Source organism: Pholcus phalangioides, unplaced genomic scaffold (assembly GCF_987345545.1).
Source record: "Pholcus phalangioides strain wild (caught in Gottingen) unplaced genomic scaffold, Ppha-v1.0 ptg000009l_1, whole genome shotgun sequence".
NCBI lineage: Eukaryota > Metazoa > Arthropoda > Arachnida > Araneae > Pholcidae > Pholcus > Pholcus phalangioides.
The window spans coordinates 30473046-30492314 of NW_028301602.1; the positions used below are offsets into that span (position 1 = coordinate 30473046).

At 41.7% G+C, this 19269-nt stretch overlaps 40 non-coding genes across 40 annotated transcripts; all 40 read left to right on the forward strand.

The window, feature by feature from the left end:
- The first annotated feature begins 204 nt into the window (after window positions 1-204).
- Window positions 205-278, forward strand: TRNAT-AGU (transfer RNA threonine (anticodon AGU)). Its single transcript has one exon. It is a non-coding gene; the product is annotated as a tRNA-Thr (tRNA).
- A 279-nt stretch (window positions 279-557) lies between these two features.
- On the forward strand, window positions 558-631 carry TRNAT-AGU (transfer RNA threonine (anticodon AGU)). The gene has a single exon. It is a non-coding gene; the product is annotated as a tRNA-Thr (tRNA).
- A 632-nt stretch (window positions 632-1263) lies between these two features.
- Window positions 1264-1337, forward strand: TRNAT-AGU (transfer RNA threonine (anticodon AGU)). Its single transcript has one exon. It is a non-coding gene; the product is annotated as a tRNA-Thr (tRNA).
- A 279-nt stretch (window positions 1338-1616) lies between these two features.
- On the forward strand, window positions 1617-1690 carry TRNAT-AGU (transfer RNA threonine (anticodon AGU)). The gene has a single exon. It is a non-coding gene; the product is annotated as a tRNA-Thr (tRNA).
- Window positions 1691-1969: 279 nt separating this feature from the next.
- TRNAT-AGU (transfer RNA threonine (anticodon AGU)) lies at window positions 1970-2043 on the forward strand. Its single transcript has one exon. It is a non-coding gene; the product is annotated as a tRNA-Thr (tRNA).
- A 632-nt stretch (window positions 2044-2675) lies between these two features.
- On the forward strand, window positions 2676-2749 carry TRNAT-AGU (transfer RNA threonine (anticodon AGU)). Its single transcript has one exon. It is a non-coding gene; the product is annotated as a tRNA-Thr (tRNA).
- Window positions 2750-3560: 811 nt separating this feature from the next.
- TRNAT-AGU (transfer RNA threonine (anticodon AGU)) lies at window positions 3561-3634 on the forward strand. Its single transcript has one exon. It is a non-coding gene; the product is annotated as a tRNA-Thr (tRNA).
- Window positions 3635-3913: 279 nt separating this feature from the next.
- Window positions 3914-3987, forward strand: TRNAT-AGU (transfer RNA threonine (anticodon AGU)). Its single transcript has one exon. It is a non-coding gene; the product is annotated as a tRNA-Thr (tRNA).
- Window positions 3988-4266: 279 nt separating this feature from the next.
- TRNAT-AGU (transfer RNA threonine (anticodon AGU)) lies at window positions 4267-4340 on the forward strand. Its single transcript has one exon. It is a non-coding gene; the product is annotated as a tRNA-Thr (tRNA).
- A 279-nt stretch (window positions 4341-4619) lies between these two features.
- Window positions 4620-4693, forward strand: TRNAT-AGU (transfer RNA threonine (anticodon AGU)). Its single transcript has one exon. It is a non-coding gene; the product is annotated as a tRNA-Thr (tRNA).
- Window positions 4694-4972: 279 nt separating this feature from the next.
- Window positions 4973-5046, forward strand: TRNAT-AGU (transfer RNA threonine (anticodon AGU)). The gene has a single exon. It is a non-coding gene; the product is annotated as a tRNA-Thr (tRNA).
- Window positions 5047-5857: 811 nt separating this feature from the next.
- On the forward strand, window positions 5858-5931 carry TRNAT-AGU (transfer RNA threonine (anticodon AGU)). The gene has a single exon. It is a non-coding gene; the product is annotated as a tRNA-Thr (tRNA).
- A 278-nt stretch (window positions 5932-6209) lies between these two features.
- Window positions 6210-6283, forward strand: TRNAT-UGU (transfer RNA threonine (anticodon UGU)). The gene has a single exon. It is a non-coding gene; the product is annotated as a tRNA-Thr (tRNA).
- A 637-nt stretch (window positions 6284-6920) lies between these two features.
- Window positions 6921-6994, forward strand: TRNAT-AGU (transfer RNA threonine (anticodon AGU)). The gene has a single exon. It is a non-coding gene; the product is annotated as a tRNA-Thr (tRNA).
- A 279-nt stretch (window positions 6995-7273) lies between these two features.
- Window positions 7274-7347, forward strand: TRNAT-AGU (transfer RNA threonine (anticodon AGU)). Its single transcript has one exon. It is a non-coding gene; the product is annotated as a tRNA-Thr (tRNA).
- Window positions 7348-7626: 279 nt separating this feature from the next.
- On the forward strand, window positions 7627-7700 carry TRNAT-AGU (transfer RNA threonine (anticodon AGU)). Its single transcript has one exon. It is a non-coding gene; the product is annotated as a tRNA-Thr (tRNA).
- Window positions 7701-7979: 279 nt separating this feature from the next.
- On the forward strand, window positions 7980-8053 carry TRNAT-AGU (transfer RNA threonine (anticodon AGU)). Its single transcript has one exon. It is a non-coding gene; the product is annotated as a tRNA-Thr (tRNA).
- Window positions 8054-8332: 279 nt separating this feature from the next.
- Window positions 8333-8406, forward strand: TRNAT-AGU (transfer RNA threonine (anticodon AGU)). The gene has a single exon. It is a non-coding gene; the product is annotated as a tRNA-Thr (tRNA).
- A 279-nt stretch (window positions 8407-8685) lies between these two features.
- On the forward strand, window positions 8686-8759 carry TRNAT-AGU (transfer RNA threonine (anticodon AGU)). Its single transcript has one exon. It is a non-coding gene; the product is annotated as a tRNA-Thr (tRNA).
- A 279-nt stretch (window positions 8760-9038) lies between these two features.
- Window positions 9039-9112, forward strand: TRNAT-AGU (transfer RNA threonine (anticodon AGU)). Its single transcript has one exon. It is a non-coding gene; the product is annotated as a tRNA-Thr (tRNA).
- A 279-nt stretch (window positions 9113-9391) lies between these two features.
- On the forward strand, window positions 9392-9465 carry TRNAT-AGU (transfer RNA threonine (anticodon AGU)). The gene has a single exon. It is a non-coding gene; the product is annotated as a tRNA-Thr (tRNA).
- An 811-nt stretch (window positions 9466-10276) lies between these two features.
- TRNAT-AGU (transfer RNA threonine (anticodon AGU)) lies at window positions 10277-10350 on the forward strand. The gene has a single exon. It is a non-coding gene; the product is annotated as a tRNA-Thr (tRNA).
- Window positions 10351-10629: 279 nt separating this feature from the next.
- TRNAT-AGU (transfer RNA threonine (anticodon AGU)) lies at window positions 10630-10703 on the forward strand. Its single transcript has one exon. It is a non-coding gene; the product is annotated as a tRNA-Thr (tRNA).
- Window positions 10704-10982: 279 nt separating this feature from the next.
- On the forward strand, window positions 10983-11056 carry TRNAT-AGU (transfer RNA threonine (anticodon AGU)). The gene has a single exon. It is a non-coding gene; the product is annotated as a tRNA-Thr (tRNA).
- A 632-nt stretch (window positions 11057-11688) lies between these two features.
- TRNAT-AGU (transfer RNA threonine (anticodon AGU)) lies at window positions 11689-11762 on the forward strand. Its single transcript has one exon. It is a non-coding gene; the product is annotated as a tRNA-Thr (tRNA).
- A 637-nt stretch (window positions 11763-12399) lies between these two features.
- TRNAT-AGU (transfer RNA threonine (anticodon AGU)) lies at window positions 12400-12473 on the forward strand. The gene has a single exon. It is a non-coding gene; the product is annotated as a tRNA-Thr (tRNA).
- Window positions 12474-12752: 279 nt separating this feature from the next.
- Window positions 12753-12826, forward strand: TRNAT-AGU (transfer RNA threonine (anticodon AGU)). Its single transcript has one exon. It is a non-coding gene; the product is annotated as a tRNA-Thr (tRNA).
- A 278-nt stretch (window positions 12827-13104) lies between these two features.
- TRNAT-UGU (transfer RNA threonine (anticodon UGU)) lies at window positions 13105-13178 on the forward strand. The gene has a single exon. It is a non-coding gene; the product is annotated as a tRNA-Thr (tRNA).
- Window positions 13179-13815: 637 nt separating this feature from the next.
- On the forward strand, window positions 13816-13889 carry TRNAT-AGU (transfer RNA threonine (anticodon AGU)). Its single transcript has one exon. It is a non-coding gene; the product is annotated as a tRNA-Thr (tRNA).
- Window positions 13890-14167: 278 nt separating this feature from the next.
- On the forward strand, window positions 14168-14241 carry TRNAT-UGU (transfer RNA threonine (anticodon UGU)). The gene has a single exon. It is a non-coding gene; the product is annotated as a tRNA-Thr (tRNA).
- A 458-nt stretch (window positions 14242-14699) lies between these two features.
- Window positions 14700-14773, forward strand: TRNAT-AGU (transfer RNA threonine (anticodon AGU)). The gene has a single exon. It is a non-coding gene; the product is annotated as a tRNA-Thr (tRNA).
- Window positions 14774-15052: 279 nt separating this feature from the next.
- TRNAT-AGU (transfer RNA threonine (anticodon AGU)) lies at window positions 15053-15126 on the forward strand. The gene has a single exon. It is a non-coding gene; the product is annotated as a tRNA-Thr (tRNA).
- Window positions 15127-15405: 279 nt separating this feature from the next.
- On the forward strand, window positions 15406-15479 carry TRNAT-AGU (transfer RNA threonine (anticodon AGU)). Its single transcript has one exon. It is a non-coding gene; the product is annotated as a tRNA-Thr (tRNA).
- A 279-nt stretch (window positions 15480-15758) lies between these two features.
- Window positions 15759-15832, forward strand: TRNAT-AGU (transfer RNA threonine (anticodon AGU)). Its single transcript has one exon. It is a non-coding gene; the product is annotated as a tRNA-Thr (tRNA).
- A 279-nt stretch (window positions 15833-16111) lies between these two features.
- On the forward strand, window positions 16112-16185 carry TRNAT-AGU (transfer RNA threonine (anticodon AGU)). The gene has a single exon. It is a non-coding gene; the product is annotated as a tRNA-Thr (tRNA).
- An 811-nt stretch (window positions 16186-16996) lies between these two features.
- On the forward strand, window positions 16997-17070 carry TRNAT-AGU (transfer RNA threonine (anticodon AGU)). The gene has a single exon. It is a non-coding gene; the product is annotated as a tRNA-Thr (tRNA).
- Window positions 17071-17349: 279 nt separating this feature from the next.
- On the forward strand, window positions 17350-17423 carry TRNAT-AGU (transfer RNA threonine (anticodon AGU)). The gene has a single exon. It is a non-coding gene; the product is annotated as a tRNA-Thr (tRNA).
- Window positions 17424-17702: 279 nt separating this feature from the next.
- TRNAT-AGU (transfer RNA threonine (anticodon AGU)) lies at window positions 17703-17776 on the forward strand. Its single transcript has one exon. It is a non-coding gene; the product is annotated as a tRNA-Thr (tRNA).
- Window positions 17777-18408: 632 nt separating this feature from the next.
- TRNAT-AGU (transfer RNA threonine (anticodon AGU)) lies at window positions 18409-18482 on the forward strand. The gene has a single exon. It is a non-coding gene; the product is annotated as a tRNA-Thr (tRNA).
- Window positions 18483-18940: 458 nt separating this feature from the next.
- On the forward strand, window positions 18941-19014 carry TRNAT-AGU (transfer RNA threonine (anticodon AGU)). Its single transcript has one exon. It is a non-coding gene; the product is annotated as a tRNA-Thr (tRNA).
- The last annotated feature ends 255 nt before the right edge of the window (window positions 19015-19269 follow it).

Sequence of the window (19269 nt, forward strand, 5' to 3'; positions counted from 1 at the left end):
GCAAATACGACCGTTAATAGCTCAGAAGTGGTTTTCTTGGCTTATTTGTTTCAAACGCGTGTCTTCCAAACAGGAGATCATGATTACGAATCTCATCGGTGTCTGTTTATATTCGCATGTCAGAACAGCTGTGACGCAAGCTGTTTTTTCCTATTGAAATTACTTCAGCAATCAGCAAATATACACATATTGCGCTTGATCGTTGGCGCCGTTGCTTAGTTGGTTAAAGCGCCTGTCTAGTAAACAGGAGATCATGGGTTCGTATCCCGTCGGTGCCTGTTTAGTTTTCATGTCATTGCAACGGCATCGCAAACTGTTGTTTTCGCTCACTACCGAAATTACTTCAGTAAAAAGCAAATACGCCCATTAATAGCTCAGAAGTGGTTCTCGTGGCTTATTTGTTTCAAACGCGCGTCTTCCAAACAGGAGATCATGATTACGAATCTCATCGGTGTCTGTTTATATTCGCATGTCAGAACAGCTGTGACGCAAGCTGTTTTTTCCTATTGAAATTACTTCAGCAATCAGCAAATATACACATATTGCGCTTGATCGTTGGCGCCGTTGCTTAGTTGGTTAAAGCGCCTGTCTAGTAAACAGGAGATCATGAGTTCGTATCCCGTCGGTGCCTGTTTAGTTTTCATGGCGTTGCAACGGCATCGCAAGCTGTTGTTTTCGCTCACTACTGAAACTACTTCAGTAAAGAGCAAATACGACCGTTAATAGCTCAGAAGTGGTTTTCTTGGCTTATTTGTTTTAAACGCGTGTCTTCCAAACAGGAGATCATGATTAAGAATCTCATCGGTGTCTGTTTATATTCGCATGTCAAAACAGCTGTGACGCAAGCTGTTTTTTCCTATTGAAATTACTTCAACAATCAGCAAATATACACATATTGCGCTTGATCGTTTGCGCCGTGGCATAGTTGGTTAAAGTGCCTGTCTTGTAAACACGAGATCATCGATTCGAATCTCGGCGGTGCCTGTTTAGTTTTCATGTCATTGCAACTGCATCGCAAACGGTTGTTTTCACTCACTACCGAAATTATTTCAGTAAAAAGCAAATACGTCCATTAATAGCTCAGAAGTGGTTCACGTGGCTTATTTGTTTCAAACGCGTGTCTTCCAAACAGGAGATCATGATTACGAATCTCATCGGTATCTGTTTATATTCGCATGTCAGAACAGCTGTGACGCAAGCTGTTTTTTCCTATTGAAATTACTTCAACAATCAGCAAATATACACATATTACGCTTGATCGTTGGCGCCGTGGCTTAGTTGGTTAAAGCGCCTGTCTAGTAAACAGGAGATCATGGGTTCGTATCCCGTCGGTGCCTGTTTAGTTTTCATGGCATTGCAACGGCATCGCAAACTCTTGTTTTCGCTCACTACCGAAACTACTTCAGTAAAGAGCAAATACGACCGTTAATAGCTCAGAAGTGGTTTTCTTGGCTTATTTGTTTCAAACGCGTGTCTTCCAAACAGGAGATCATGATTACGAATCTCATCGGTGTCTGTTTATATTCGCATGTCAGAACAGCTGTGACGCAAGCTGTTTTTTCCTATTGAAATTACTTCAGCAATCAGCAAATATACACATATTGCGCTTGATCGTTGGCGCCGTTGCTTAGTTGGTTAAAGCGCCTGTCTAGTAAACAGGAGATCATGGGTTCGTATCCCGTCGGTGCCTGTTTAGTTTTCATGTCATTGCAACGGCATCGCAAACTGTTGTTTTCGCTCACTACCGAAACTACTTCAGTAAAGAGTAAATACGACCGTTAATAGCTCAGAAGTGGTTTTCTTGGCTTATTTGTTTCAAACGCGTGTCTTCCAAACAGGAGATCATGATTACGAATCTCATCGGTGTCTGTTTATATTCGCATGTCAGAACAGCTGTGACGCAAGCTGTTTTTTCCTATTCAAATTACTTCAACAATCAGCAAATATACACATATTGCGTTTGATCGTTGGCGCCGTGGCTTAGTTGGTTAAAGCGCCTGTCTAGTAAACAGGAGATCATGGGTTCGAATCCCGTCGGTGCCTGTTTACTTTTCATGACATTGCAACTGCATCGCAAGCTGTTGTTTTCGCTCACTACTGAAACTACTTCAGTAAAGAGCAAATACGACCGTTAATAGCTCAGAAGTGGTTTTCTTGGCTTATTTGTTTTAAACGCGTGTCTTCCAAACAGGAGATCATGATTAAGAATCTCATCGGTGTCTGTTTATATTCGCATGTCAGAACAGCTGTGACGCAAGCTGTTTTTTCCTATTGAAATTACTTCAACAATCAGCAAATATACACATATTGCGCATGATCGTTTGCTCCGTGGCATAGTTGGTTAAAGTGCCTGTCTTGTAAACACGAGATCATGGGTTCGAATCTCGTCGGTGCCTGTTTAGTTTTCATGTCATTGCAACTGCATCGCAAACGGTTGTTTTCGCTCACTACCGAAATTACTTCAGTAAAAAGCAAATACGTCCATTAATAGCTCAGAAGTGGTTCTCGTGGCTTATTTGTTTCAAACGCGTGTCTTCCAAACAGGAGATCATGATTACGAATCTCATCGGTGTCTGTTTATATTCGCATGTCAGAACAGCTGTGACGCAAGCTGTTTTTTCCTATTGAAATTACTTCAACAATCAGCAAATATACACATATTGCGCTTGAGCGTTGGCGCCGTGGCTTAGTTGGTTAAAGCGCCTGTCTAGTAAACATGAGATCATGGGTTCGAATCCCGTCGGTGCCTGTTTAGTTTTCATGTCATTGCAACTGCATCGCAAACTGTTGTTTTCGCTCACTACTGAAACTACTTCAGTAAAGAGCAAATACGACCGTTAATAGCTCAGAAGTGGTTTTCTTGGCACATTTGGTTCAAACGCGTGTCTTCCAAACAGGAGATAATGGGTTCGAATCCCGTCGGTGCCTGTTTAGTTTTCATGTCATTGCAACTGCATCGCAAGCTGTTGTTTTCGCTCACTACTGAAACTACTTCAGTAAAGAGCAAATACGACCGTTAATAGCTCAGAAATGGTTTTCTTGGCTTATTTGTTTTAAACGCGTGTCTTCCAAACAGGAGATCATGATTAAGAATCTCATCGTTGTCTGTTTATATTCGCATGTCAGAACAGCTGTGACGCAAGCTGTTTTTTCCTATTGAAATTACTTCAACAATCAGCAAATATACACATATTGCGCTTGATCGTTTGCGCCGTGGCATAGTTGGTTAAAGTGCCTGTCTTGTAAACACGAGATCATGGATTCGAATCTCGTCGGTGCCTGTTTAGTTTTCATGTCATTGCAACTGCATCGCAAACGGTTGTTTTCGCTCACTACCGAAATTATTTCAGTAAAAAGCAAATACGTCCATTAATAGCTCAGAAGTGGTTCACGTGGCTTATTTGTTTCAAACGCGTGTCTTCCAAACAGGAGATCATGATTACGAATCTCATCGGTATCTGTTTATATTCGCATGTCAGAACAGCTGTGACGCAAGCTGTTTTTTCCTATTGAAATTACTTCAACAATCAGCAAATATACACATATTACGCTTGATCGTTGGCGCCGTGGCTTAGTTGGTTAAAGCGCCTGTCTAGTAAACCGGAGATCATGGGTTCGTATCCCGTCGGTGCCTGTTTAGTTTTCATGGCATTGCAACGGCATCGCAAACTCTTGTTTTCGCTCACTACCGAAACTACTTCAGTAAAGAGCAAATACGACCGTTAATAGCTCAAAAGTGGTTTTCTTGGCTTATTTGTTTCAAACGCGTGTCTTCCAAACAGGAGATCATGATTACGAATCTCATCGGTGTCTGTTTATATTCGCATGTCAGAACAGCTGTGACGCAAGCTGTTTTTTCCTATTGAAATTACTTCAGCAATCAGCAAATATACACATATTGCGCTTGATCGTTGGCGCCGTTGCTTAGTTGGTTAAAGCGCCTGTCTAGTAAACAGGAGATCATGGGTTCGTATCCCGTCGGTGCCTGTTTAGTTTTCATGTCATTGCAACGGCATCGCAAACTGTTGTTTTCGCTCACTACCGAAACTACTTCAGTAAAGAGTAAATACGACCGTTAATAGCTCAGAAGTGGTTTTCTTGGCTTATTTGTTTTAAACGCGTGTCTTCCAAACAGGAGATCATGATTACGAATCTCATCGGTGTCTGTTTATATTCGCATGTCAGAACAGCTGTGAAGCAAGCTGTTTTTTCCTATTGAAATTACTTCAACAATCAGCAAATATACACATATTGCGTTTGGTCGTTGGCGCCGTGGCTTAGTTGGTTAAAGCGCCTGTCTAGTAAACAGGAGATCATGGGTTCGAGTCCCGTCGGTACCTGTTTAGTTTTCATGTCATTGCAACTGCATCGCAAACGGTTGTTTTCGCTCACTACCGAAATTACTTCAGTAAAAAGCAAATACGCCCATTAATAGCTCAGAAGTGGTTCTCGTGGCTTATTTGTTTCAAACGCGCGTCTTCCAAACAGGAGATCATGATTACGAATCTCATCGGTATCTGTTTATATTCGCATGTCAGAACAGCTGTGACGCAAGCTGTTTTTTCCTATTGAAATTACTTCAACAATCAGCAAATATACACATATTACGCTTGATCGTTGGCGCCGTGGCTCAGTTGGTTAAAGCGCCTGTCTAGTAAACAGGAGATCATGGGTTCGTATCCCGTCGGTGCCTGTTTAGTTTTCATGTCATTGCAACGGCATCGCAAACTGTTGTTTTCGCTCACTACCGAAACTACTTCAGTAAAGAGTAAATACGACCGTTAATAGCTCAGAAGTGGTTTTCTTGGCTTATTTGTTTCAAACGCGTGTCTTCCAAACAGGAGATCATGATTACGAATCTCATCGGTGTCTGTTTATATTCGCATGTCAGAACAGCTGTGACGCAAGCTGTTTTTTCCTATTCAAATTACTTCAACAATCAGCAAATATACACATATTGCGTTTGATCGTTGGCGCCGTGGCTTAGTTGGTTAAAGCGCCTGTCTAGTAAACAGGAGATCATGGGTTCGAATCCCGTCGGTGCCTGTTTACTTTTCATGACATTGCAACTGCATCGCAAGCTGTTGTTTTCGCTCACTACTGAAACTACTTCAGTAAAGAGCAAATACGACCGTTAATAGCTCAGAAGTGGTTTTCTTGGCTTATTTGTTTTAAACGCGTGTCTTCCAAACAGGAGATCATGATTAAGAATCTCATCGGTGTCTGTTTATATTCGCATGTCAGAACAGCTGTGACGCAAGCTGTTTTTTCCTATTGAAATTACTTCAACAATCAGCAAATATACACATATTGCGCTTGATCGTTTGCTCCGTGGCATAGTTGGTTAAAGTGCCTGTCTTGTAAACACGAGATCATGGGTTCGAATCTCGTCGGTGCCTGTTTAGTTTTCATGTCATTGCAACTGCATCGCAAACGGTTGTTTTCGCTCACTACCGAAATTACTTCAGTAAAAAGCAAATACGTCCATTAATAGCTCAGAAGTGGTTCTCGTGGCTTATTTGTTTCAAACGCGTGTCTTCCAAACAGGAGATAATGGGTTCGAATCCCGTCGGTGCCTGTTTAGTTTTCATGTCATTGCAACTGCATCGCAAGCTGTTGTTTTCGCTCACTACTGAAACTACTTCAGTAAAGAGCAAATACGACCGTTAATAGCTCAGAAATGGTTTTCTTGGCTTATTTGTTTTAAACGCGTGTCTTCCAAACAGGAGATCATGATTAAGAATCTCATCGTTGTCTGTTTATATTCGCATGTCAGAACAGCTGTGACGCAAGCTGTTTTTTCCTATTGAAATTACTTCAACAATCAGCAAATATACACATATTGCGCTTGATCGTTGGCGCCGTGGCTTAGTTGGTTAAAGCGCCTGTTTAGTAAACACGAGATCATGGGTTCGAATCTCGTCGGTGCCTGTTTAGTTTTCATGTCATTGCAACTGCATCGCAAACGGTTGTTTTCGCTCACTACCGAAATTACTTCAGTAAAAAGCAAATACGTCCATTAATAGCTCAGAAGTGGTTCTCGTGGCTTATTTGTTTCAAACGCGTGTCTTCCAAACAGGAGATCATGATTACGAATCTCATCGGTGTCTGTTTATATTCGCATACAGAACAGCTGTGACGCAAACTGTTTTTTCCTATTGAAATTACTTCAACAATCAGCAAATATACACATATTGCGCTTGATCGTTGGCGCCGTGCCTTAGTTGGTTAAAGCGCCTATCTTGTAAACAGGAGATCATGGGTTCGAATCCCGTCGGTGCCTGTTTAGTTTTCATGTCATTGCAACTGCATCGCAAACTGTTGTTTTCGCTCACTACTGAAACTACTTCAGTAAAGAGCAAATACGACCGTTAATAGCTCAGAAGTGTTTTTCTGGGCTCATTTGGTTCAAACGCGTGTCTTCCAAACAGGAGATAATGGGTTCGAATCCCGTCGGTGAATGTTTAGTTTTCATGTCATTGCAACTGCATCGCAAACTGTTGTTTTCGCTCACTACTGAAACTACTTCAGTAAAGAGCAAATACGACCGTTAATAGCTCAGAAGTGGTTTTTTTGTCTTATTTGGTTGAAACGTGTGTCTTCCAAACAGGAGATCATGGGTTCGAATCCCGTCGGTGCCTGTTTAGTTTTCATGTCATTGCAACTGCATCGCAAACTGTTGTTTTCGCTCACTACCGAAACTACTTCAGTAAAGAGCAAATACTACCGTTAATAGCTCAGAAGTGGTTTTCTTGGCTTATTTGTTTCAAACGCGTGTCTTCCAAACAGGAGATCATGATTACGAATCTCATCGGTGTCTGTTTATATTCGCATGTCAGAACAGCTGTGACGCAAGCTGTTTTTTCCTATTCAAATTACTTCAACAATCAGCAAATATACACATATTGCGTTTGATCGTTGGCGCCGTGGCTTAGTTGGTTAAAGCGCCTGTCTAGTAAACAGGAGATCATGGATTCGAATCTCGTCGGTGCCTGTTTAGTTTTCATGTCATTGCAACTGCATCGCAAACGGTTGTTTTCGCTCACTACCGAAATTATTTCAGTAAAAAGCAAATACGTCCATTAATAGCTCAGAAGTGGTTCACGTGGCTTATTTGTTTCAAACGCGTGTCTTCCAAACAGGAGATCATGATTACGAATCTCATCGGTATCTGTTTATATTCGCATGTCAGAACAGCTGTGACGCAAGCTGTTTTTTCCTATTGAAATTACTTCAACAATCAGCAAATATACACATATTACGCTTGATCGTTGGCGCCGTGGCTTAGTTGGTTAAAGCGCCTGTCTAGTAAACAGGAGATCATGGGTTCGTATCCCGTCGGTGCCTGTTTAGTTTTCATGGCATTGCAACGGCATCGCAAACTCTTGTTTTCGCTCACTACCGAAACTACTTCAGTAAAGAGCAAATACGACCGTTAATAGCTCAGAAGTGGTTTTCTTGGCTTATTTGTTTCAAACGCGTGTCTTCCAAACAGGAGATCATGATTACGAATCTCATCGGTGTCTGTTTATATTCGCATGTCAGAACAGCTGTGACGCAAGCTGTTTTTTCCTATTGAAATTACTTCAGCAATCAGCAAATATACACATATTGCGCTTGATCGTTGGCGCCGTTGCTTAGTTGGTTAAAGCGCCTGTCTAGTAAACAGGAGATCATGGGTTCGTATCTCGTCGGTGCCTGTTTAGTTTTCATGTCATTGCAACTGCATCGCAAACGGTTGTTTTCGCTCACTACCGAAATTACTTCAGTAAAAAGCAAATACGTCCATTAATAGCTCAGAAGTGGTTCTCGTGGCTTATTTGTTTCAAACGCGTGTCTTCCAAACAGGAGATCATGATTACGAATCTCATCGGTGTCTGTTTATATTCGCATGTCAGAACAGCTGTGACGCAAGCTGTTTTTTCCTATTGAAATTACTTCAACAATCAGCAAATATACACATATTGCGCTTGAGCGTTGGCGCCGTGGCTTAGTTGGTTAAAGCGCCTGTCTAGTAAACAGGAGATCATGGGTTCGAATCCCGTCGGTGCCTGTTTAGTTTTCATGTCATTGCAACTGCATCGCAAACTGTTGTTTTCGCTCACTACCGAAACTACTTCAGTAAAGAGTAAATACGACCGTTAATAGCTCAGAAGTGGTTTTCTTGGCTTATTTGTTTCAAACGCGTGTCTTCCAAACAGGAGATCATGATTACGAATCTCATCGGTGTCTGTTTATATTCGCATGTCAGAACAGCTGTGACGCAAGCTGTTTTTTCCTATTGAAATTACTTCAACAATCAGCAAATATACACATATTACGCTTGATCGTTGGCGCCGTGGCTTAGTTGGTTAAAGCGCCTGTCTAGTAAACAGGAGATCATGGGTTCGTATCCCGTCGGTGCCTGTTTAGTTTTCATGGCATTGCAACGGCATCGCAAACTCTTGTTTTCGCTCACTACCGAAACTACTTCAGTAAAGAGCAAATACGACCGTTAATAGCTCAGAAGTGGTTTTCTTGGCTTATTTGTTTCAAACGCGTGTCTTCCAAACAGGAGATCATGATTACGAATCTCATCGGTGTCTGTTTATATTCGCATGTCAGAACAGCTGTGACGCAAGCTGTTTTTTCCTATTGAAATTACTTCAGCAATCAGCAAATATACACATATTGCGCTTGATCGTTGGCGCCGTTGCTTAGTTGGTTAAAGCGCCTGTCTAGTAAACAGGAGATCATGGGTTCGTATCCCGTCGGTGCCTGTTTAGTTTTCATGTCATTGCAACGGCATCGCAAACTGTTGTTTTCGCTCACTACCGAAACTACTTCAGTAAAGAGTAAATACGACCGTTAATAGCTCAGAAGTGGTTTTCTTGGCTTATTTGTTTCAAACGCGTGTCTTCCAATCAGGAGATCATGATTACGAATCTCATCGGTGTCTGTTTATATTCGCATGTCAGAACAGCTGTGACGCAAGCTGTTTTTTCCTATTCAAATTACTTCAACAATCAGCAAATATACACATATTGCGTTTGATCATTGGCGCCGTGGCTTAGTTGGTTAAAGCGCCTGTCTAGTAAACAGGAGATCATGGGTTCGAATCCCGTCGGTGCCTGTTTACTTTTCATGACATTGCAACTGCATCGCAAACGGTTGTTTTCGCTCACTACCGAAATTACTTCAGTAAAAAGCAAATACGTCCATTAATAGCTCAGAAGTGGTTCTCGTGGCTTATTTGTTTCAAACGCGTGTCTTCCAAACAGGAGATCATGATTACGAATCTCATCGGTGTCTGTTTATATTCGCATGTCAGAACAGCTGTGACGCAAGCTGTTTTTTCCTATTGAAATTACTTCAACAATCAGCAAATATACACATATTGCGCTTGAGCGTTGGCGCCGTGGCTTAGTTGGTTAAAGCGCCTGTCTAGTAAACATGAGATCATGGGTTCGAATCCCGTCGGTGCCTGTTTAGTTTTCATGTCATTGCAACTGCATCGCAAACTGTTGTTTTCGCTCACTACTGAAACTACTTCAGTAAAGAGCAAATACGACCGTTAATAGCTCAGAAGTGGTTTTCTTGGCACATTTGGTTCAAACGCGTGTCTTCCAAACAGGAGATAATGGGTTCGAATCCCGTCGGTGCCTGTTTAGTTTTCATGTCATTGCAACTGCATCGCAAGCTGTTGTTTTCGCTCACTACTGAAACTACTTCAGTAAAGAGCAAATACGACCGTTAATAGCTCAGAAATGGTTTTCTTGGCTTATTTGTTTTAAACGCGTGTCTTCCAAACAGGAGATCATGATTAAGAATCTCATCGTTGTCTGTTTATATTCGCATGTCAGAACAGCTGTGACGCAAGCTGTTTTTTCCTATTGAAATTACTTCAACAATCAGCAAATATACACATATTGCGCTTGATCGTTTGCGCCGTGGCATAGTTGGTTAAAGTGCCTGTCTTGTAAACACGAGATCATGGATTCGAATCTCGTCGGTGCCTGTTTAGTTTTCATGTCATTGCAACTGCATCGCAAACGGTTGTTTTCGCTCACTACCGAAATTATTTCAGTAAAAAGCAAATACGTCCATTAATAGCTCAGAAGTGGTTCACGTGGCTTATTTGTTTCAAACGCGTGTCTTCCAAACAGGAGATCATGATTACGAATCTCATCGGTATCTGTTTATATTCGCATGTCAGAACAGCTGTGACGCAAGCTGTTTTTTCCTATTGAAATTACTTCAGCAATCAGCAAATATACACATATTGCGCTTGATCGTTGGCGCCGTTGCTTAGTTGGTTAAAGCGCCTGTCTAGTAAACAGGAGATCATGGGTTCGTATCCCGTCGGTGCCTGTTTAGTTTTCATGTCATTGCAACGGCATCGCAAACTGTTGTTTTCGCTCACTACCGAAACTACTTCAGTAAAGAGTAAATACGACCGTTAATAGCTCAGAAGTGGTTTTCTTGGCTTATTTGTTTTAAACGCGTGTCTTCCAAACAGGAGATCATGATTACGAATCTCATCGGTGTCTGTTTATATTCGCATGTCAGAACAGCTGTGAAGCAAGCTGTTTTTTCCTATTGAAATTACTTCAACAATCAGCAAATATACACATATTGCGTTTGGTCGTTGGCGCCGTGGCTTAGTTGGTTAAAGCGCCTGTCTAGTAAACAGGAGATCATGGGTTCGAGTCCCGTCGGTACCTGTTTAGTTTTCATGTCATTGCAACTGCATCGCAAACGGTTGTTTTCGCTCACTACCGAAATTACTTCAGTAAAAAGCAAATACGCCCATTAATAGCTCAGAAGTGGTTCTCGTGGCTTATTTGTTTCAAACGCGCGTCTTCCAAACAGGAGATCATGATTACGAATCTCATCGGTGTCTGTTTATATTCGCATGTCAGAACAGCTGTGACGCAAGCTGTTTTTTCCTATTGAAATTACTTCAACAATCAGCAAATATACACATATTACGCTTGATCGTTGGCGCCGTGGCTTAGTTGGTTAAAGCGCCTGTCTAGTAAATAGGAGATCATGGGTTCGTATCCCGTCGGTGCCTGTTTAGTTTTCATGGCGTTGCAACGGCATCGCAAAGTCTTGTTTTCGCTCACTACCAAAACTACTTCAGTAAAGAGCAAATACGACCGTTAATAGCTCAGAAGTGGTTTTCTTGGCTTATTTGTTTCAAACGCGTGTCCTCCAAACAGGAGATCATGATTACGAATCTCATCGGTGTCTGTTTATATTCGCATGTCAGAACAGCTGTGACGCAAGCTGTTTTTTCCTATTGAAATTACTTCAACAATCAGCAAATATACACATATTGCGCTTGATCGTTTGCGCCGTGGCATAGTTGGTTAAAGTGCCTGTCTTGTAAACACGAGATCATGGATTCGAATCTCGTCGGTGCCTGTTTAGTTTTCATGACATTGCAACTGCATCGCAAACGGTTGTTTTCACTCACTACCGAAATTATTTCAGTAAAAAGCAAATACGTCCATTAATAGCTCAGAAGTGGTTCACGTGGCTTATTTGTTTCAAACGCGTGTCTTCCAAACAGGAGATCATGATTACGAATCTCATCGGTATCTGTTTATATTCGCATGTCAGAACAGCTGTGACGCAAGCTGTTTTTTCCTATTGAAATTACTTCAACAATCAGCAAATATACACATATTACGCTTGATCGTTGGCGCCGTGGCTTAGTTGGTTAAAGCGCCTGTCTAGTAAACAGGAGATCATGGGTTCGTATCCCGTCGGTGCCTGTTTAGTTTTCATGTCATTGCAACGGCATCGCAAACTGTTGTTTTCGCTCACTACCGAAACTACTTCAGTAAAGAGTAAATACGACCGTTAATAGCTCAGAAGTGTTTTTCTGGGCTCATTTGGTTCAAACGCGTGTCTTCCAAACAGGAGATAATGGGTTCGAATCCCGTCGGTGAATGTTTAGTTTTCATGTCATTGCAACTGCATCGCAAACTGTTGTTTTCGCTCACTACTGAAACTACTTCAGTAAAGAGCAAATACGACCGTTAATAGCTCAGAAGTGGTTTTTTTGTCTTATTTGGTTGAAACGTGTGTCTTCCAAACAGGAGATCATGGGTTCGAATCCCGTCGGTGCCTGTTTAGTTTTCATGTCATTGCAACTGCATCGCAAACTGTTGTTTTCGCTCACTACCGAAACTACTTCAGTAAAGAGCAAATACTACCGTTAATAGCTCAGAAGTGGTTTTCTTGGCTTATTTGTTTCAAACGCGTGTCTTCCAAACAGGAGATCATGATTACGAATCTCATCGGTGTCTGTTTATATTCGCATGTCAGAACAGCTGTGACGCAAGCTGTTTTTTCCTATTCAAATTACTTCAACAATCAGCAAATATACACATATTGCGTTTGATCGTTGGCGCCGTGGCTTAGTTGGTTAAAGCGCCTGTCTAGTAAACAGGAGATCATGGGTTCGAATCCCGTCGGTGCCTGTTTAGTTTTCATGTCATTGCAACTGCATCGCAAGCTGTTGTTTTCGCTCACTACTGAAACTACTTCAGTAAAGAGCAAATACGACCGTTAATAGCTCAGAAGTGGTTTTCTTGGCTTATTTGTTTTAAACGCGTGTCTTCCAAACAGGAGATCATGATTAAGAATCTCATCGGTGTCTGTTTATATTCGCATGTCAAAACAGCTGTGACGCAAGCTGTTTTTTCCTATTGAAATTACTTCAACAATCAGCAAATATACACATATTGCGCTTGACCGTTGGCGCCGTGGCTTAGTTGGTTAAAGCGCCTGTTTAGTAAACACGAGATCATGGGTTCGAATCTCGTCGGTGCCTGTTTAGTTTTCATGTCATTGCAACTGCATCGCAAACGGTTGTTTTCGCTCACTACCGAAATTACTTCAGTAAAAAGCAAATACGTCCATTAATAGCTCAGAAGTGGTTCTCGTGGCTTATTTGTTTCAAACGCGTGTCTTCCAAACAGGAGATCATGATTACGAATCTCATCGGTGTCTGTTTATATTCGCATACAGAACAGCTGTGACGCAAACTGTTTTTTCCTATTGAAATTACTTCAACAATCAGCAAATATACACATATTGCGCTTGATCGTTGGCGCCGTGCCTTAGTTGGTTAAAGCGCCTATCTTGTAAACAGGAGATCATGGGTTCGAATCCCGTCGGTGCCTGTTTAGTTTTCATGTCATTGCAACTGCATCGCAAACTGTTGTTTTCGCTCACTACTGAAACTACTTCAGTAAAGAGCAAATACGACCGTTAATAGCTCAGAAGTGTTTTTCTGGGCTCATTTGGTTCAAACGCGTGTCTTCCAAACAGGAGATAATGGGTTCGAATCCCGTCGGTGAATGTTTAGTTTTCATGTCATTGCAACTGCATCGCAAACTGTTGTTTTCGCTCACTACTGAAACTACTTCAGTAAAGAGCAAATACGACCGTTAATAGCTCAGAAGTGGTTTTTTTGTCTTATTTGGTTGAAACGTGTGTCTTCCAAACAGGAGATCATGGGTTCGAATCCCGTCGGTGCCTGTTTAGTTTTCATGTCATTGCAACTGCATCGCAAACTGTTGTTTTCGCTCACTACCGAAACTACTTCAGTAAAGAGCAAATACTACCGTTAATAGCTCAGAAGTGGTTTTCTTGGCTTATTTGTTTCAAACGCGTGTCTTCCAAACAGGAGATCATGATTACGAATCTCATCGGTGTCTGTTTATATTCGCATGTCAGAACAGCTGTGACGCAAGCTGTTTTTTCCTATTCAAATTACTTCAACAATCAGCAAATATACACATATTGCGTTTGATCGTTGGCGCCGTGGCTTAGTTGGTTAAAGCGCCTGTCTAGTAAACAGGAGATCATGGATTCGAATCTCGTCGGTGCCTGTTTAGTTTTCATGTCATTGCAACTGCATCGCAAACGGTTGTTTTCGCTCACTACCGAAATTACTTCAGTAAAAAGCAAATACGTCCATTAATAGCTCAGAAGTGGTTCTCGTGGCTTATTTGTTTCAAACGCGTGTCTTCCAAACAGGAGATCATGATTACGAATCTCATCGGTGTCTGTTTATATTCGCATACAGAACAGCTGTGACGCAAACTGTTTTTTCCTATTGAAATTACTTCAACAATCAGCAAATATACACATATTGCGCTTGATCGTTGGCGCCGTGCCTTAGTTGGTTAAAGCGCCTATCTTGTAAACAGGAGATCATGGGTTCGAATCCCGTCGGTGCCTGTTTAGTTTTCATGTCATTGCAACTGCATCGCAAACTGTTGTTTTCGCTCACTACTGAAACTACTTCAGTAAAGAGCAAATACGACCGTTAATAGCTCAGAAGTGTTTTTCTGGGCTCATTTGGTTCAAACGCGTGTCTTCCAAACAGGAGATAATGGGTTCGAATCCCGTCGGTGAATGTTTAGTTTTCATGTCATTGCAACTGCATCGCAAACTGTTGTTTTCGCTCACTACCGAAATTATTTCAGTAAAAAGCAAATACGTCCATTAATAGCTCAGAAGTGGTTCACGTGGCTTATTTGTTTCAAACGCGTGTCTTCCAAACAGGAGATCATGATTACGAATCTCATCGGTATCTGTTTATATTCGCATGTCAGAACAGCTGTGACGCAAGCTGTTTTTTCCTATTGAAATTACTTCAACAATCAGCAAATATACACATATTACGCTTGATCGTTGGCGCCGTGGCTTAGTTGGTTAAAGCGCCTGTCTAGTAAACAGGAGATCATGGGTTCGTATCCCGTCGGTGCCTGTTTAGTTTTCATGGCATTGCAACGGCATCGCAAACTCTTGTTTTCGCTCACTACCGAAACTACTTCAGTAAAGAGCAAATACGACCGTTAATAGCTCAGAAGTGGTTTTCTTGGCTTATTTGTTTCAAACGCGTGTCTTCCAAACAGGAGATCATGATTACGAATCTCATCGGTGTCTGTTTATATTCGCATGTCAGAACAGCTGTGACGCAAGCTGTTTTTTCCTATTGAAATTACTTCAGCAATCAGCAAATATACACATATTGCGCTTGATCGTTGGCGCCGTTGCTTAGTTGGTTAAAGCGCCTGTCTAGTAAACAGGAGATCATGGGTTCGTATCCCGTCGGTGCCTGTTTAGTTTTCATGGCATTGCAACGGCATCGCAAACTCTTGTTTTCGCTCACTACCGAAACTACTTCAGTAAAGAGCAAATACGACCGTTAATAGCTCAGAAGTGGTTTTCTTGGCTTATTTGTTTCAAACGCGTGTCTTCCAAACAGGAGATCATGATTACGAATCTCATCGGTGTCTGTTTATATTCGCATGTCAGAACAGCTGTGACGCAAGCTGTTTTTTCCTATTGAAATTACTTCAGCAATCAGCAAATATACACATATTGCGCTTGATCGTTGGCGCCGTTGCTTAGTTGGTTAAAGCGCCTGTCTAGTAAACAGGAGATCATGGGTTCGTATCCCGTCGGTGCCTGTTTAGTTTTCATGTCATTGCAACGGCATCGCAAACTGTTGTTTTCGCTCACTACCGAAACTACTTCAGTAAAGAGTAAATACGACCGTTAATAGCTCAGAAGTGGTTTTCTTGGCTTATTTGTTTCAAACGCGTGTCTTCCAAACAGGAGATCATGATTACGAATCTCATCGGTGTCTGTTTATATTCGCATGTCAGAACAGCTGTGACGCAAGCTGTTTTTTCCTATTCAAATTACTTCAACAATCAGCAAATATACACATATTGCGTTTGATCATTGGCGCCGTGGCTTAGTTGGTTAAAGCGCCTGTCTAGTGAACAGGAGATCATGGGTTCGAATCCCGTCGGTGCCTGTTTACTTTTCATGACATTGCAACTGCATCGCAAACGGTTGTTTTCGCTCACTACCGAAATTACTTCAGTAAAAAGCAAATACGTCCATTAATAGCTCAGAAGTGGTTCTCGTGGCTTATTTGTTTCAAACGCGTGTCTTCCAAACAGGAGATCATGATTACGAATCTCATCGGTGTCTGTTTATATTCGCATGTCAGAACAGCTGTGACGCAAGCTGTTTTTTCCTATTGAAATTACTTCAACAATCAGCAAATATACACATATTGCGCTTGAGCGTTGGCGCCGTGGCTTAGTTGGTTAAAGCGCCTGTCTAGTAAACATGAGATCATGGGTTCGAATCCCGTCGGTGCCTGTTTAGTTTTCATGTCATTGCAACTGCATCGCAAACTGTTGTTTTCGCTCACTACTGAAACTACTTCAGTAAAGAGCAAATACGACCGTTAATAGCTCAGAAGTGGTTTTCTTGGCACATTTGGTTCAAACGCGTGTCTTCCAAACAGGAGATAATGGGTTCGAATCCCGTCGGTGCCTGTTTAGTTTTCATGTCATTGCAACTGCATCGCAAACTGTTGTTTTCGCTCACTACTGAAACTACTTCAGTAAAGAGCAAATACGACCGTTAATAGCTCAGAAATGGTTTTCTTGGCTTATTTGTTTTAAACGCGTGTCTTCCAAACAGGAGATCATGATTAAGAATCTCATCGTTGTCTGTTTATATTCGCATGTCAGAACAGCTGTGACGCAAGCTGTTTTTTCCTATTGAAATTACTTCAACAATCAGCAAATATACACATATTGCGCTTGATCGTTTGCGCCGTGGCATAGTTGGTTAAAGTGCCTGTCTTGTAAACACGAGATCATGGATTCGAATCTCGTCGGTGCCTGTTTAGTTTTCATGTCATTGCAACTGCATCGCAAACGGTTGTTTTCGCTCACTACCGAAATTATTTCAGTAAAAAGCAAATACGTCCATTAATAGCTCAGAAGTGGTTCACGTGGCTTATTTGTTTCAAACGCGTGTCTTCCAAACAGGAGATCATGATTACGAATCTCATCGGTATCTGTTTATATTCGCATGTCAGAACAGCTGTGACGCAAGCTGTTTTTTCCTATTGAAATTACTTCAGCAATCAGCAAATATACACATATTGCGCTTGATCGTTGGCGCCGTTGCTTAGTTGGTTAAAGCGCCTGTCTAGTAAACAGGAGATCATGGGTTCGTATCCCGTCGGTGCCTGTTTAGTTTTCATGTCATTGCAACGGCATCGCAAACTGTTGTTTTCGCTCACTACCGAAACTACTTCAGTAAAGAGTAAATACGACCGTTAATAGCTCAGAAGTGGTTTTCTTGGCTTATTTGTTTTAAACGCGTGTCTTCCAAACAGGAGATCATGATTACGAATCTCATCGGTGTCTGTTTATATTCGCATGTCAGAACAGCTGTGAAGCAAGCTGTTTTTTCCTATTGAAATTACTTCAACAATCAGCAAATATACACATATTGCGTTTGGTCGTTGGCGCCGTGGCTTAGTTGGTTAAAGCGCCTGTCTAGTAAACAGGAGATCATGGGTTCGAGTCCCGTCGGTACCTGTTTAGTTTTCATGTCATTGCAACTGCATCGCAAACGGTTGTTTTCGCTCACTACCGAAATTACTTCAGTAAAAAGCAAATACGCCCATTAATAGCTCAGAAGTGGTTCTCGTGGCTTATTTGTTTCAAACGCGCGTCTTCCAAACAGGAGATCATGATTACGAATCTCATCGGTGTCTGTTTATATTCGCATGTCAGAACAGCTGTGACGCAAGCTGTTTTTTCCTATTGAAATTACTTCAACAATCAGCAAATATACACATATTACGCTTGATCGTTGGCGCCGTGGCTTAGTTGGTTAAAGCGCCTGTCTAGTAAATAGGAGATCATGGGTTCGTATCCCGTCGGTGCCTGTTTAGTTTTCATGGCGTTGCAACGGCATCGCAAAGTCTTGTTTTCGCTCACTACCAAAACTACTTCAGTAAAGAGCAAATACGACCGTTAATAGCTCAGAAGTGGTTTTCTTGGCTTATTTGTTTCAAACGCGTGTCCTCCAAACAGGAGATCATGATTACGAATCTCATCGGTGTCTGTTTATATTCGCATGTCAGAACAGCTGTGACGCAAGCTGTTTTTTCCTATTGAAATTACTTCAACAATCAGCAAATATACACATATTGCGCTTGATCGTTTGCGCCGTGGCATAGTTGGTTAAAGTGCCTGTCTTGTAAACACGAGATCATGGATTCGAATCTCGTCGGTGCCTGTTTAGTTTTCATGTCATTGCAACTGCATCGCAAACGGTTGTTTTCACTCACTACCGAAATTATTTCAGTAAAAAGCAAATACGTCCATTAATAGCTCAGAAGTGGTTCACGTGGCTTATTTGTTTCAAACGCGTGTCTTCCAAACAGGAGATCATGATTACGAATCTCATCGGTATCTGTTTATATTCGCATGTCAGAACAGCTGTGACGCAAGCTGTTTTTTCCTATTGAAATTACTTCAACAATCAGCAAATATACACATATTACGCTTGATCGTTGGCGCCGTGGCTTAGTTGGTTAAAGCGCCTGTCTAGTAAACAGGAGATCATGGGTTCGTATCCCGTCGGTGCCTGTTTAGTTTTCATGTCATTGCAACGGCATCGCAAACTGTTGTTTTCGCTCACTACCGAAACTACTTCAGTAAAGAGTAAATACGACCGTTAATAGCTCAGAAGTGTTTTTCTGGGCTCATTTGGTTCAAACGCGTGTCTTCCAAACAGGAGATAATGGGTTCGAATCCCGTCGGTGAATGTTTAGTTTTCATGTCATTGCAACTGCATCGCAAACTGTTGTTTTCGCTCACTACCGAAACTACTTCAGTAAAGAGCAAATACTACCGTTAATAGCTCAGAAGTGGTTTTCTTGGCTTATTTGTTTCAAACGCGTGTCTTCCAAACAGGAGATCATGATTACGAATCTCATCGGTGTCTGTTTATATTCGCATGTCAGAACAGCTGTGACGCAAGCTGTTTTTTCCTATTCAAATTACTTCAACAATCAGCAAATATACACATATTGCGTTTGATCGTTGGCGCCGTGGCTTAGTTGGTTAAAGCGCCTGTCTAGTAAACAGGAGATCATGGGTTCGAATCCCGTCGGTGCCTGTTTAGTTTTCATGTCATTGCAACTGCATCGCAAGCTGTTGTTTTCGCTCACTACTGAAACTACTTCAGTAAAGAGCAAATACGACCGTTAATAGCTCAGAAGTGGTTTTCTTGGCTTATTTGTTTTAAACGCGTGTCTTCCAAACAGGAGATCATGATTAAGAATCTCATCGGTGTCTGTTTATATTCGCATGTCAGAACAGCTGTGACGCAAGCTGTTTTTTCCTATTCAAATTACTTCAACAATCAGCAAAT